This window comes from Lycium barbarum, chromosome 1 (genome assembly GCF_019175385.1).
Source record: "Lycium barbarum isolate Lr01 chromosome 1, ASM1917538v2, whole genome shotgun sequence".
Lineage (NCBI taxonomy): Eukaryota > Viridiplantae > Streptophyta > Magnoliopsida > Solanales > Solanaceae > Lycium > Lycium barbarum.
This window is the reverse complement of record NC_083337.1, coordinates 60,324,952-60,340,506: the sequence shown is the minus strand read 5'-3', so window position 1 is coordinate 60,340,506 and position 15,555 is coordinate 60,324,952. Positions and strand designations below refer to the sequence as shown.

Sequence of the window (15,555 nt, the reverse complement as noted above, 5' to 3'; positions counted from 1 at the left end):
GCATTACTGAAACCATAGCATAGGATTAGGAAAGGAATGTGGAAGCCTGATAGCATAGCTCTATCGCACGATCTTAGGACACAAAGAGGGTCATATTTCCAAAATGCCTTGTAGCCTCCTGTTTATAAGTGTGGCGCGCTACACACCCATAAACAAGACTATACTGGACACGGCTCGTAGACAAACCCTAGGACCGAACTGCTCTGATACCACTTCTGTCACGACCCGACTAGGGGCCGTGACGAGTACCCGATACTTGTACCGAGCACCCCTTCGCTATCCTGTATGAACAGTGGCACATTTTTTTTTTATAAACATTAACAGTGAACTTTCTAATATCGCGTTACACCGGGACGCGAACCATTCAAATTACAATACGTTTAACTGTACATAGCTGACTGTTTGTATCTGTCTACGAGCCTCTAGACATAGTACCTTTATACATAGAAAAGGCGGAGTACTGTCGCGCCGAAAATACATACACAAAATAGTACCAATGATATGAGGCTCCGGAACGACTGGAGCGCTGCCCAATGCTGCAGATAGAGCCCTAGAGACCCGGTCCGTATACCTGCTAACCTGCGCGGCATGAACGCAGCGTCCACAATAAGGGACGTCAGTACGAATAATGTACCGAGTATGTAAGGCATGGAAAACAATGCAAGCAGTAACATACAGTACGATCAATAATAATATCACGGAGCCATAGGGCCTATAATGAGGCAAGAACGTAACATGTACATAGGAAGGCCCCTCTTTAGGCCGGCTGTCATGTAGGCTTGTCTTTTCATCTTTGAAACGTTTCTTTTCATGGGCATAGGAGTCAACATTTTTATATTTCTTATTCTCGTGTGTAGAAAACAGTACATTTCAACAACGATATCTTTCATTCACATTTACAGGCGCCGAATACATCGGCTCTCCCAACCCCCTCCCCAACGGTGACCCAACACATTACATTACATATGTATCATACATCATATATATATGTATACAGTCGCCGCGTACGGCTCTTCCCATATCCCGCATCCAGGATGGAATCCAGCTGAATCAGGTGGTGATATAACAGTGGCCCTTCCCTTTTCCCCGTATACACATACATATACATCTCTTATATACAATTACTTTGTCTTATATATATATACCTATCCATACACGTATACCCGTTTTATATATATGTGTCGTATAAGCACACAAGAGAGCCAAGGAAAATCATGTATCCATCGGAGTGACATAAGGTCGGTGATCTCCGATTACATTACGGAATGCTAGTGATAGCTTTGTCTCACCTTGAAGGAACAAGTATTTTAAGGCGAGACTATCAACGGAGAATAGTGTTACAGTAACCGTAGAATGAAATCGTGGCCATTATAGGTGACAGTCATAGGCTTTGGTGTCTTAGAAAACAAGGTTATAACTAGGAAATATAAATATGATTTAGAAAATTAGTTTATCAATTTCATATTCACATTGGATCCTTAGCTTAGAAATCTCAGTCATAGGATCGTTCCGGTCGTACTTATCAAGCGCATTCTCTTGTCTAACATTGTCGTTATCATTATCCCATAGAAACACTCTTGTTAGAGTAGTCATAGTACTTTATCATTCGGTGACAAGATCGGGATCAAAGGTCCCCTTTGAATTCACCTTAAGTAAGTCAACCAAGACTATAGGGGAATTCGAGAGTAACGGGCCTACCTCGGGCCGGATGAAGTAGCGTATACGATTTACGTATGTCACGTGTCATAGCGTTACTTGTATGGGTCTTTAGGGTAATCGGGTCCCATTTATACAAGTTATAGGGGTCTAGGAGGTCTTTTCATCACTTTGCACACTTTCTACTTCAATTCGATTGAACGAAAAGTTGAAAACTGTAGGTGCGGATTCTGGGGAATAGGGTTGTCCCCGAGGCTCGTACCCAACTTATTAGATCTAAGACATGCCATAGAAAGAAGGGTGAAGTCTTACATACCTCATTCCGCTCCTTTAGCTATTCAAAATTCACGTCACAATTTCGTCAAAATCTGCGAATTGGTCATTTTTACCAAAACTTCCATTAGTATACTTAGAGTCAAAACCTTAAGGAAACATTTTGCTACCGAAATTTCAGCAGCATTTCCTCTGTAAATATACCATCCTCGACATTCAATTTAGTCAAATTCTCATCAAACACAATCCGTGAATTCAAACCCGGCCAAACTATCAACATAATTCAACAATCGCACTAACAATTCACATATTTCCTTCAATATACATAATCTCCCAATTATCAATACTTCACCAAAGTTATCAACCCTTTATTTGCGATATAACATCTACAACACAACGACTAAGATATTAATTACAACTCGCTCATTATTCTTTCACAACTCACCAATATACACGACTATACATTAAGTATACACGGCCACATACACACCACACACTACACGGCCATATCATGCACACACAACTACATTCTATCCAATTTCATTCAACTTCGATTTTCCACATATCATTTACAACCATAACAGCAATTACCATACTAAGTAAAATTAATTCACCACACCTTTCCATAGCCTACACCATTCGGCCAACACACCCCATATACATATTTTCATGAATTTCCATATTTTCTATACTTTACAACAATAACCAACACACAACATATCACAACACAACACACAACACACAACACACAACACACAACACACACACACGGCTATACATATAATATACACCACACGGCCACCACCTCTATATTCATGTTCTTCATGAATTCCATTCATTTTCATACACTACAACATGGACAAGCCTCCATAACATAAAAAAGATTAAACCTTACCTTTTTCCTCAATTCTCCACTTGACTAGAATCCACAACTTGTATGAATATGTGTTTTTCTTGCTTCAATAACCACTCCACTTTGTTAGGGACCCTTTACTTGGTAGGAAATAATTTTTGGAGGGATTTTGTAAAGTTTTCTTGGCAATTTTTGCTATGGCCGAATGGCCCTTGAGGTTTTCTCCTCTCTTCTTTGTTCCTCAATCTCTTGAAAATTCTAGAAGGTTATGTAAGTATGTAGAAGACTTAGTCTTCTTTTTAATTACATGGATTTAGTTCAACATGGGCCTAGCCCATGTCCATGGCCGGTTGGGCCTCCAATTTCTTTCAAAAACTTCAAGCCCAATTACATTGGCTAATTCTTGTAATTCATGGAAGGGATTTTTTTTTCCAATTTCCAATTTTTACCCTTCGTCGTTCTCCATATTTCCACTTCTAGACTTTTCATAAGCAACTCATGTGCCAAACAAAATAAAATATTGCCTTGCTTGTTATTTTCCCGCGATTGTCTTGAATTATCCGATTGCATAAAATGCGGGATATAACAATATATGACTCCAAAGAAGCTCCTATTCTTAGAGCCACTAGGATGACTAATGTTCTTGAATTCCAGAAGCTATTTAATTGTGTCTTGATACGTGTATATGATTCCAGAAATTCTATTTTAATATAATCCGTAGTGACATTCGAAAGGTACTTGATATGACTATCGTCTAAATTTTCAAATGATGGTTCATTTTGATTAGCTTATTGAGTCTCAGATATGATTTAATTTGCATATGGTTTCTCACTACTCTACTCGTGCATGCCTCAATACATCTTTCACTGAGTCCCGAGCCAGGATACGTTTTGGTGCACAGTTTCTCTGCATTGTTCACCGAGTCCCTCACTAGAGGGCCGGGTACGGTATATATATATATATATATATATATATATATATATATATATATATATGATGGTGTTATGATGTGATGATGTGATGATGTGATGGTGTTATGATGTGATTATGGCGCCAAGGATGGTATGCGGCGAACTTATTCTCCGAGTCCCATAATGGGCCGGATATGATATATGATACTGATATGCATGGTTTTTATTTCATAAGGCAAGTGTATTGATATTTGAAAAGTCATACTTGTTTCTGGTAATCTCTATTCCAGTTATGATCCTCTTTATTGTATTTCATGCTTTATATACTCAGTACATATTCCGTACTGACCCCCCTTTCTTCGGGGGGCTGGGTTTCATGCCCGCAGGTATAGATAGGCAGTTTGGTGACCCTTCAGCATAAGACTTCTACTCAGCTATCTTGGAGAGCTCCGTTGTTCCGGAGCCTAGACTTTTGTTACAGATCTTATGGTGTACATATATATATGTTTACCCAGGGGTACGGCGGGGCCCTGTCCCGTCATATTTCGCTATCGATATTCTTAGAGGTCTGTAGACATATGTGTGGGTTGTGTATAAGTTTGTTCAGCTGTGTCTATACGATGTGCTATGGATATGTTCGTATGTAGTGGCAGCCTTGTCGGCTTGCGCATGATATTGATATGTAGTGGCAGCCTTGCCGGCTTGCGTATCATCTTATGATTTGATCAGTTGTGACTCCTCAGGAGACAGTTATCTGGACATATATATATGATGATGTTATGAACCTTCAGAGTTCTTTTGCAAGTTTCCATATTGTTCATAGTTTCAATTTGGCTATATCTAACATGTACGTATATGAGTGTCCAGCTCGGGCACTAGTCATGGCCCATGGGGTTGGGTCGTGACAATTCGGTTGCTTGCAAGGTGCACAATTGCTACTTGAGGTCGGAATGGATTGTTGTTAGACTCGAAGAAAGAGGACGACTCAATTCAAAATAAACGCACTTGAGCCAAGAAATTAACAACGAGGTAAAAACGATGAAAAGCACGAAAGGAATTAGCACGAATGAAAATGCGGACACAAGAACTAGTAAACACAAAGTAGGAATAACTACTAAATGGCTACTAGTTGAGAGACACAAGAAAAAATGAAATGCAAAAATCGGGAAAAATAACTAAAATTTCAGGCTCGGGTAGGTGATAACTTGAAAACGCGACCGTGAAGCCCCAATTGATCTAAGGTATCAATTTGAAGTAACGGGAATTTTTAAATTTCTATACTCTTTTTTTTTTTTTTGCTCCCTACCATAGAATTAGGGACACAAAACCATCAAGCAATCCTAAGAATTTTTTTGGAATTGAAATGAATGAAGAACAAGATTTGCACCTTAGGAAATACGACTGAAGCTTTACCAAATTCGGTCCGTGTTTGGAGATATAGTCCATATTTGTGAAATACGACTGAGCTCTCTTGAAGTTTATGGACCGTATTTCACGTATACTTAATCCGTATTTAAGGATAAGTCCAGAGGCAGAATACTCAACTTTGGATCTCACTTTATACGAGTTGCTATATGGTCCGTAAAGTGAAATATGGGCCATATTTAAGGACCTTTTTCCCGAGACAGTGAGCTCAGCTTGAAGACCACTTGGACATGTTTCAATTTACGAGCTACTATACGGACCGTAAAGTGAAATACGGGCCGTATTTAATGATATCTCCCAAAAACAGTAGCTTCCCTTTTGCTTAACAATTTATACGGACACAACTATACGGTCCGTATTTTATAGTACGGTCCGTATTTTACATTACGGTCCGTATTTAGTGGACGCATTTTGTTTCAGGGAATTCTTCGCGTACGTGTTCTTCTTCTAATTTTGGGCCAATTCCTCAGATTTGTAGACTCTTATGGCCCCACACAACCTAGTAATTTCCTTTTTGGGGTAGAAAAATAACTTTTCACAACTTTCGGAAAATGCTTGGATCAAATGCAACTTTTAGTCATCTTCTTCCCTATGAAGATTTGAAGGTTTCTCAAGAACACTATGAACACCCAAATTTCAACTACCTTCAAATCAACTTGTTTTCACTCCAATTTTCAGATCTAGGCTCCCCTTCACTTGTAGAACGAAGCCCAATAGGTTTCAAGTTCCAATTTCACCCAAATCAACAAGACCCACTTTAAGTTCTTCAAGTTCTTCAACTCAACAATGTTGAAAATCTCAAAACAACTTGGAATGACTCGAAACCATAAAACTCTAAGGAACTCAAATATAACACTAGAATCAACAACAAACAAGGATTTGAAACAATTTTTTTTTCGAATTTTGGGGATTTTTTTTTTTGTAGAATCAAATCCCAAGCTAGATTTGTTGAAACAAACCTAATTTAGGCTCTGATACCAATTGGTACAAGAACGGATACGGATAATGAGAAATTAAGAAGATAAACAGAGGAAAAGAAAAGATATATATAATTTTACACAACTTAATATTCAATTTAGCAACCAAAGTTATATAAAACTAAGACCTCTAAATTATCATCAAAAGAAACACCAAATTCTTAAGTTGACCTCAAGGGAATTTAATTCCCAAGCAACCAACCTCTCAACAATACAAGATTTAACAAGAGCCTACCAAGGGCCTCTCACAAGTTTCTCTCTCTAGAGATAACCCTAAAAACACTCAAAATATTCATAATTCATCAAAAGCTCCCCAATGAAATAAAAGAAAAGATATATATATATATATATACAAACTAAGTAAAGAAGACTAATAGGCAATTACAATGCTACCCTTAATGAAGTAAGGGCCTTATTTGGCTAGTCTTCTTAGTGTAGTCTTTAATTCAAGAATTGGCCTTCAATGGCCAAACATGCCCCTTCTTGCATAGATAGCCCTCCAATCAACCTTCCATGTATGGCCTTCTTGCAATCATAACCTTCCTTGCATAAATAGCCAACCCCCGATCTTGTCCAAGTTTGCACGTTTGGCCACTTTGCGCATTTGGTCTCCTTTCTAGTAGATTCTTCTTCAATGAACTCCCAAGCCACCTTCCACACATCATAAGCCGTCTTGTGTGGCTTGTAGGAGCCTCCAAAGGCCTCAAATGACTTCCTCATCTTCCATTTTGCTTGTAGAGCTTGAAGTCTCATATCTCGTCCTTGAATGTACGTCTTGAAATGAAGTGTGCTAAGTAGGATCATATCACCTATTATGGGATGATTGAACTTGGTTTCTAAAGCGTTGGTCTTTAATGTGTTTTACCCTATAAATGGATTTTGGTAAGTTGAAATTTGATTAAAGATTGAACCAATTAATGATTTGATATACCCTATTAACGGGATGATGAACATAATTCATAATGAAAAATTCAACTATCATGTTGTGACTTGTGATTCAGCTTCCATGCCACGATTTGAGATTCCTCTTCCATGCCATGATTTTTGATTTGATTAATATGCCATGGTTTATATTGTTGTGTTTGGCCTAGCTACTCGGGAGGAAGGGTAGTCACTATGGATCCAAGTGGGGTTTGCCTAGCCATTCGGGAGGAAGAGTGGCCATCTAGGGTCATTGGCCCTGGTGTGGTTCATGCCTAGCCATTCGAAAGATAGAGTGGTCATTGAGGGTTCGTAGTCCCGGTGTCGTCTTTGCCTAGCCATTCGGGAGGAAGAGTGGTCATCAAGCGATAGTAGCCCAGTGTGGTCTTTGCCTAGCTATTTGGGAGGAAGGGTAGCCATCGTGGATTAATAGCCCTAATGTGGTGTTTCTATGCAGTTTAGGGAACCTTAAGTTATCGTCCCTTCGTTATATTGATGTGGACTTGTATTGGCATGTGTTATACTTTAGTTACCTGTGAATGGCTTGTTAATGATATTGATTTCATGAGTAAGAAGAGTTAACGTGATAAATGGTAGAATAAGTTGAAATTGATGTATTCACATGTTATTGGCTTTTACTGATGAGTTTACTAAGGTTACTAGCCTACTCTATCTTTGGATTTAGAACTGTTTGGAAGAACATATGGTAATGAGAATGATGTAATGACCCTTTCCCGAGCTTGTTTAGCTCACACTTGACTCAAGGGGATCATTGACACGCTTTTTGAGGTCTTTAAATATGATTTGGGTGATTTTGTGGGAAATTTGGGCTTAAATAAATAAAAAGTTGACTCAAAGTTGACTTTTAGATAAACAGATCTTTTTTGGGAATTCGTCTATTCTGAGAGGTCCAGATAGTCATTTAGAACTTGTGGGTATGTTTGGTTCAGTTCTTAATGCACTCGGGTGCATTTTGGGACTTGGGTTGAAAAGTTGATATTTGGCCCTTGGGGGTTGACTCGATCAACGAGACCTTTGTTGGAAATTTTGAGTGCGCGGGTGCGTTCGTAGCGTGTTTTTATGTATATATGCATATCTGGTTTGCGAGCAAATGATTTCGGATAAGTCTCAGGATTTCAGGAAATTCTTACTAAAAATAAAAAAATCTGGTATCTAGTTCTGATGCCCTTCTTTGCGATTGCGCCAGCTAGGAATGTGGGGCCTGTCTATCCCGTGGTGAAGACCCGCGATCGCGAGGAGGCGCATTGGTGAGAGGGGTGTACCGCGGTGCTTTCCGATCGCGTGATGTTGGATTGCGATCGCGATGAGGGCACTACAGCTCTGAGTTAGAAAAACCCCTAGGATCGGAGAGTTGCTTCCATGTACCAATTTCCAAGTTATTGAGCCTGTTTGGGAGGAAACTTTAAGAGGTTTTAATCATCGAAGTTTGAGGGTAAGTTCCGTAATTTTAATCTCTTTCATTTACCTTTTTCTAAGTAAGAACTCATGGTAGTAAATCCATAGAACTTGGAAGAATAAGAGAGGGTTTTTGGGTTTCTTTCTTGAATAAGTTGTTAGTTATAAAACCTTGATTTGTTGAATGGGTTAGCTTAATTAAGCATGGATTTGATGATTAGAAACCAGTATTGTATGATTCCTTCCTCATTAATGCCTAATTTATGGAATTGGGAGTTGGCATTTATACCCAAAATTGGGGGTTTTGCCTAGAATCCGAATTTGAGTAATTCATGAGTTCTTCTAGCTTATAATTGATGGGAATTAATCACCTAGAGAATTAATTTCATGTTGAAACTTGTAGATCCATAATTTTCTCTTTCTAGTTCATAAATCCCATTCCATGGGTTGGGGTTTGGGCCTTGAATAGGATTAAGGTTTCAATAATGATTCTTCTTGATTCTAATTTCTTAATCCGGTTATGACTAGACTTTCATTATCACGAGGCACAAAGGAAGGGCACGACTAAGGTTTGACTATTGGATATTGCTGTTCGGCTTTCCAAGTAGGTTATGATTTACCTTATGGTGAGACTTCGATTAGAAAAGCATATGTTTAGATGATATTGTCAGAGAATGTATGTAAATCTTCGAGTATGAAGTTGGGTTGGATAATTCCTTAGGTTGGGCCTTGTTTAATGATTTGGGGGCTAGCCATCGCGTTGCGTTATTGACTTATCTTGTTCTATTTACTTTTTGTCTCGTTACCACGATCAGACATCAAATATTTGTGATTAATGATATATCATGACTATGATATTGTGGTACTTTACTTGATTTAATATTGAGATGGGAAATGTGATTCCATTGTGGCTTACTGTGTAGCCTTATTATTGATTTTACTTGTGTGCCCTGTGTGGTACTGTTTGGGATTGAATTAGTTATTGACATTACATTGCATCATTTTCATACTCATTTCCTTGATACATTGATGTTGCATTGTTATGGTACTAAGGATGGAAAGTAAGAAGGAAAAACTGATGCGTTGAGGAACATTGTATATCAAGTCATCTCTAGGCTGTGTGCAGAATGACTGATATGAGGCGTATAAGTAGAAATGGAATCATCTCTAGGCAGTGTGCGGAGTAACTGGTACATGAACTTTACGGGTCCCCCATGGGTTGTGCTACCGGGATGTGATGTTCCATCGGTCGAAGTTCATGTGTACGGTGCATATGTATTGCATTCATCATTCATACGTTACTGTATTGTATTGTACCTCTTGATTTTCAATGATATGATTTTGATATGATTGTAATATACTGGTTCGGAATGGTTATACTGAGATTTGGCACAGTTGGGTTTAGATACTACAACATAGGTGATGAGTTGTTGTGATATAAATGTGATATACTGGTTCAGATTGGTCACACTGAGACTTGGCACAGTTTGGTTTAGATGTTATAACATATGTGATGACTTATACCGTGGTTATGGATTCGTGTTGGCTTGTACATTGTTGTTTTACGTGTTTATCTTGCTTTGGGCACAGTTTGGTTTAGATGCTATAACATAGGTGATGACTTATACCGTGGTTATGGATTCGTATTGGCTTGTACATTGTTGTTTTACGTGTTTATCTTGCTTTGTTTTCTTTATATACGTTAGCTAGTCTTAGTCGGCCTATGATACCTACCATTACTTGTTGTTTGTACTGAGCTGCACTTGCTGCATTCTTTTATGAATGCAGAGTACCAGGTTGGATCTATTTCTACCCTTCGTGGATGATTATCGAGGTTGTTGCCGAGTCTGTTCAGGTTGAGCATGAGGACGTTTGCTGCCTGAAGACTATTCTTACTATTTATGTCTTATTTCCATTTTGAGACATCTTTTGAGATCTTATGTATTATTTAAACTTGTAGTATTTGGAAGATGCTCTTGTATGATCTGACCAGATACTAGGGTTGGATTCTCGTTACTTTCGCAATTCTTTATATTATTATCATGAGACTTACGCTATTCTATCTTCTTCCGCTTTATTTATGTTTTATGATTGTTGGGATAAGGGTTCGCCTACCGAGGTGGGAAAGGTAGGTGCCCACATGACTTAGTGAAAATGGGTCGTGACAAGTTGGTATTAGAGCCCTAGGTTACTCGGTCTATAATACAAGAGCGTGTCTAGTAGAGTCTTGCGGATCGGTACGATGTGCTCTGTATGCGAGAGGCTATAAGACATTTAGGAAATTTCAAATTCTTTCATTCTCTCATGCGACTTCATTCGAATTGGTATCTAGTCTATTGCAATTGGTATCTAAATTGTCTTATCTTAATCATCCTCGAAAGATGGAAATCCGTCCTTAAATTCTTATGCAAATGATTGATCTATGGCATGTTGTGGTATGGTACGAGATGTGTTATTCTGGTTCGGACACGTGATCAAGTTTAGTCTCTAATTATAGACCCAGGATTCGATGGTTTGGAGTCTCGATTAGACTCATTTATCATGGAGGTTCGTGAGAATTGGGAAAGATAGTTCAAAGAGTTACATGATCACCATGCTTCAGTGTTAGGTGCTCGAAAGTGACAAAATGCATTGATGGCTTAACAATAGTGGTTTGCTTGATGATATGATCGGTTTAGGAAAGGAAAAATTAGTATCTGCCGTGTTCGTCAGGATAGGGTTGTGGGATTTACGAGGGTGGACTTTGTATTTAGTTGTGGAAGGGTAAGTGGGTTTCGGCGCGACAGAATGAGTGCTCATCTGGCTATAGTTACTATGGAGGATTGAATTTCGTGGGAATAATTAGGCAGGGTTTGGTAGCGACTGTACTTGCAGGTTCACGCGATGTCTCGAGGATATGGTCATAAGGAGTCATTCTTGTTATTAAATCGTAGATGTTAAATAACTACTCTGTTATTAAGTGAATGCTATAGGCACATTGTTTCATCAGTAAATTTGACTTAGTTGTAGGCTTCTGAGAAGCTAGTAATCGGCTGATGGAAATGACTTCAATTATGGGTGAATGCGAAGAGTCAATGACTTGTGGAGTTACTGGTTGTTTCACTTATATTTGAGGGGAAATATTGATATTGTTGGTGGTTAGTTCAGCTTCGAAGGATGATTAGTTCAGGGGATCGAGTGGATTTGAGTGTTTGTTGGTTGATAGTGATAAAAGTTATCTGAAATGAAATAGGGAACTGAGGGATTACAATAAGGCATCTTGCTATTTGGTTCAGGGGATCAAGGTTCGTAAGACTTGAGGTGAGGTAGTATGGGTAATTGAGTCATGTTTGGATTATAGGGACATTATATTATAACCTTCAGTAAAAGGTGTGACCGATGAGGTTGATTGGTGTCTTCGAGGTTAACGGCAGAAAGTAAGTCATTGAAACAAGAATTAGTGACGTGAGAGCTTGGTTGTGATTGTTCAGTGTAGAGTGGGCTTGAGAGTTTAAGGATGAGTTGGAATTTTCAATTGTGTCATGAGCTAATGGGGCCAGTGAATGACTATTGTAATGATTATCAGTGTTGGGCTAGTTTAAAAGTTTAGTTCTTAGGAGGGCTAAGCAGATGTTACACCTAATGTTGGACTAAGGTTTGGGGCCTCGTATTCATTGTGTACATTTGACTAGATCTCGCTACTAGTGGTGTTATTACTCGGCTTATGTGATTCAATAAAAGGGATAGATATACGAGTGGTTAGAGGTGTTCCGATTTGATAAATGAGGTAAGAGGTGATTCTTCGAGGGCTAGCAACATTAAGGATTTTGAGCAACGGGTTAGTAAAAAAGGATGCTTGAAATGGTAGATCAATGATGGGTTAACTGAGTTAAGTTCGGGATAACATTTCAGAGATTGAGTAAGACAATACGGGCAAATACGGTTCAGTGGGATATATGAGGATATTAGTAAGACAGTCTATGTGATACGCTGGATTTAGAGAGTATTCAATTTCGAGTTGAGTGAGTTAAGGAAACCATAATATATAGAGTGTGTGGCCTACTATTATGGTACACCTCGAAAAAAATTTCGTTCATGCACAGTGAATTGACTGACGAAGGGCATGATGCATATGATGTTTTGATAAGTAAGAAATAAGATTTAATGATTCTAAATGAGATTTCAAAGACATTGGAGGTAGGAGACGAAAGTTGTTAAGGAAAGCAAGGTATATGTTGTGTATCGGGAAAGAATTTCGAGTTTCGAATTAATGATGGCTTAATGACATTTTGGAGAAGAGTTATAATATCCCTTATATTGGTAATGAAGTGTTAAGTAAGTGTCAAGAAGGACCCATAAGCCAAATATGGGCATAAGCCATCCAAAAGGGCGAGTTAAGGAAAATATTTTCGGATGATCTGACTTGGAGGGGCCAAAACGCTATTATAAAGTTGGCATTTGGGAAAAACACCACAGGATGAAAGTTGTAGATAATTGAAAGATCTTTCTAATCATAGGTCGTGGGCCCTCATATCATATCGGGATAAAACGTTATGGCCATTATACGACATACTGTCTGAGCAGAAGAGTTCTACGGACCATTTGACGGTCCGTAGAAATTTTTGACGAACCGTAAAACATTTTTACGGTCCGTAAAATGGACCCAGACCAGCGTAAAACGGTCACAGAAACCCATTTTTTTCTGGGCAATTTTACGGTCCGTCAAACAGTTTGACGGTCCGTAAAAACGGGCGTAGACTTGCCCGAAGGATCAGATTTCAAGCCATTAAAAAGAGGACCCAAGTTCATAAATTCATTTCATTTTCCACACCACTTCTCCCTAAGAACCCTCTAGAACCCACTCCAATATTCATCCACAAGAAAAATCAAAGGGAAATCAAGATCAACAACACAAAATTCATGGAACAAGGTGTATAAAACTTGATTGAAAGTTCATATCTTTCAAGAAATCCCAAGGAAGGTGAAGAAGGGTTTTGGTGCAAAAGGAGGAATTCTACTCCAAGCTTGTTCCACTATCATTTGAGGTAAATTTCATGACTTTCCCATATTATTTAAGGTATTGGAAAGCTAGTATACTTGAATTGTAGAAAAGCATGGGAAGTGGGTCTTAAATGGATGAGATTATATGAAAATCATGAAAATGGATATGTTGAGATTACAAACACGTTATAAATGATATTTAGACCATGAAATAAGAATTAGATATGCGAAAACGCGATGATGAACCATAAACCATAAATGTGAGTTAATTGGAAGAAAATGGTGGATTTTGCTAAATGTACATAAATGACGATTGTGGATTGTGATATTGTGAGTAGTATTGTGAGTGTTGGGAGTTGAAATATGACATGGGAAAAGTAGTAGAAACAAAGGAAATGCTGCCCCATTTTCCCTAAAAATAGCAGTCCGTTCTTATAATTGCTTAGCTAATGACGGCATGAATTCTCTTGAAGGTATACATGAGTGCATCATAGGGGAAGCAAGCAAGCGATAAGAATAGTAAACGTCAAAGGTATGTGAGGCTAGTCCTTTCTTTCTATGGCATGAATCCGATGGTATGATTCTCCTTTCTCTACATGAATTCTCTATATATACCACAGAAAGTCAAGAGTCTATGATCATGAATAGCTATATGAGATAAGAGATATGTTATGAGTACAATGATGGTAAGCTTGAGTCTAAAGACTCTAGAGTTCATGTTATGACATTCCTATAACGCTAATGATGTCGTATGTTGTATACACTCACCTCATACATTGTTTCCTCCGAGGTGAAGCAGAATACCATTAAGTTAAGTATGTCATGTATTGTATACACTCACCTTATGTATTGTCCCTTCAAGGTGAGGCAGAACACTATTAAGTTACAGATGTTTGTTATGGCATACACTCACCTTATACACTACTTCCTTCATGGTGAGGCAGGATACGTATAGATGTCCATAATATAGTCGGAGGTTACCGACCTTACGTCACTCCGATAGAAACATATATTTCCTTGGGCTCTCATGCATGCTACGTATATTATGTGTGTATATGATATGTATATGTACATAGGGGACATGGGGAAAGGTGAGGCGCTATAGACGCATAGCCACCTGATCAGCTGGTATCTTATGATATCATCCCGGACGCGGGATGCCCGGACGCGGGATATATGGGTGATGGATCGGGCCGTACGTTCCTCGGCACTAATATACTATATTATTTATGGATCGGGCCGTACGTTCCACGACAATATATTTATATATGATGATATATGGATCGGGCCGTTCGTACCACGGCAATATATTTATATATATGATGATGTATGGACCGGGCTGCACGTTCCGCAGCAATATATGATATGATGATGGATATGAAGTAAGTCAGCATGTGCTATTCCTTTTATAAGTGACAGTCATATACAGTTGCTCCTTATTGATGCTTCCTTTATCTCATTAACGTATTTTCATTGTTATGCCTCTCATACTCAGTACAATGTTCGTACTGACGTCCATTTTCTTTGGACGCTGTGTTCATGCCCACAGGTAGACAGGGAGGTGAGCCTGATTCAGACTCATAGGAGCTGGCAGCTGATTTGAGAGCACTCCATTGTTCGGAGGTACTTATGATTATCTTTTTGTATATATGTATTTTGGGCATGACGGGGTCTTGTCCCGTCCTTATGTTTAGCACTCCAGTAGAGGCTCGTAGATACGCAGTGTGGGTTATATGGTCACACGAGATGCTATATAGTATAAATGTTATTTTGATGGCCAAGAGGCATATATATAAGTATTTATGTTTTATATGAAATGTGATTTTCCTACGATTTGAGTATAAAAGTAATAAAAGAGCATGAAACGAGTATGATGAGACATAGAACGAGTGGTGCTCGGTGGTTAGCCCCGGGTACCCCTCACGGCCCCTAGCTGGGTCGTGACATATTATCTCCAGGATGGGTAGCTGGTGTGAGAGACTTGAGATTATGCGATAGACGATTGGATAGGTTCGAGTGATGATTAGACGGTAGTAGTGATTGTGATCTGATGGAAACTAAGGAATGAAAGAGTTATGAAAAGGCATAGTTGATCGAGAATTGATAAGTATAAGGTACATATTCGGGACTACTTGGGTCAGTT

At 38.8% G+C, this 15,555-nt stretch overlaps 1 long non-coding RNA gene across 1 annotated transcript; it reads left to right on the top strand.

The window, feature by feature from the left end:
* Window positions 1–13,268: 13,268 nt before the first annotated feature.
* LOC132638511 (uncharacterized) lies at window positions 13,269–15,038 on the top strand. Its single transcript, XR_009581790.1, has 3 exons — window positions 13,269–13,456; window positions 13,886–13,944; window positions 14,962–15,038. It is a non-coding gene; the product is annotated as an uncharacterized LOC132638511 (long non-coding RNA).
* Window positions 15,039–15,555: the final 517 nt, after the last annotated feature.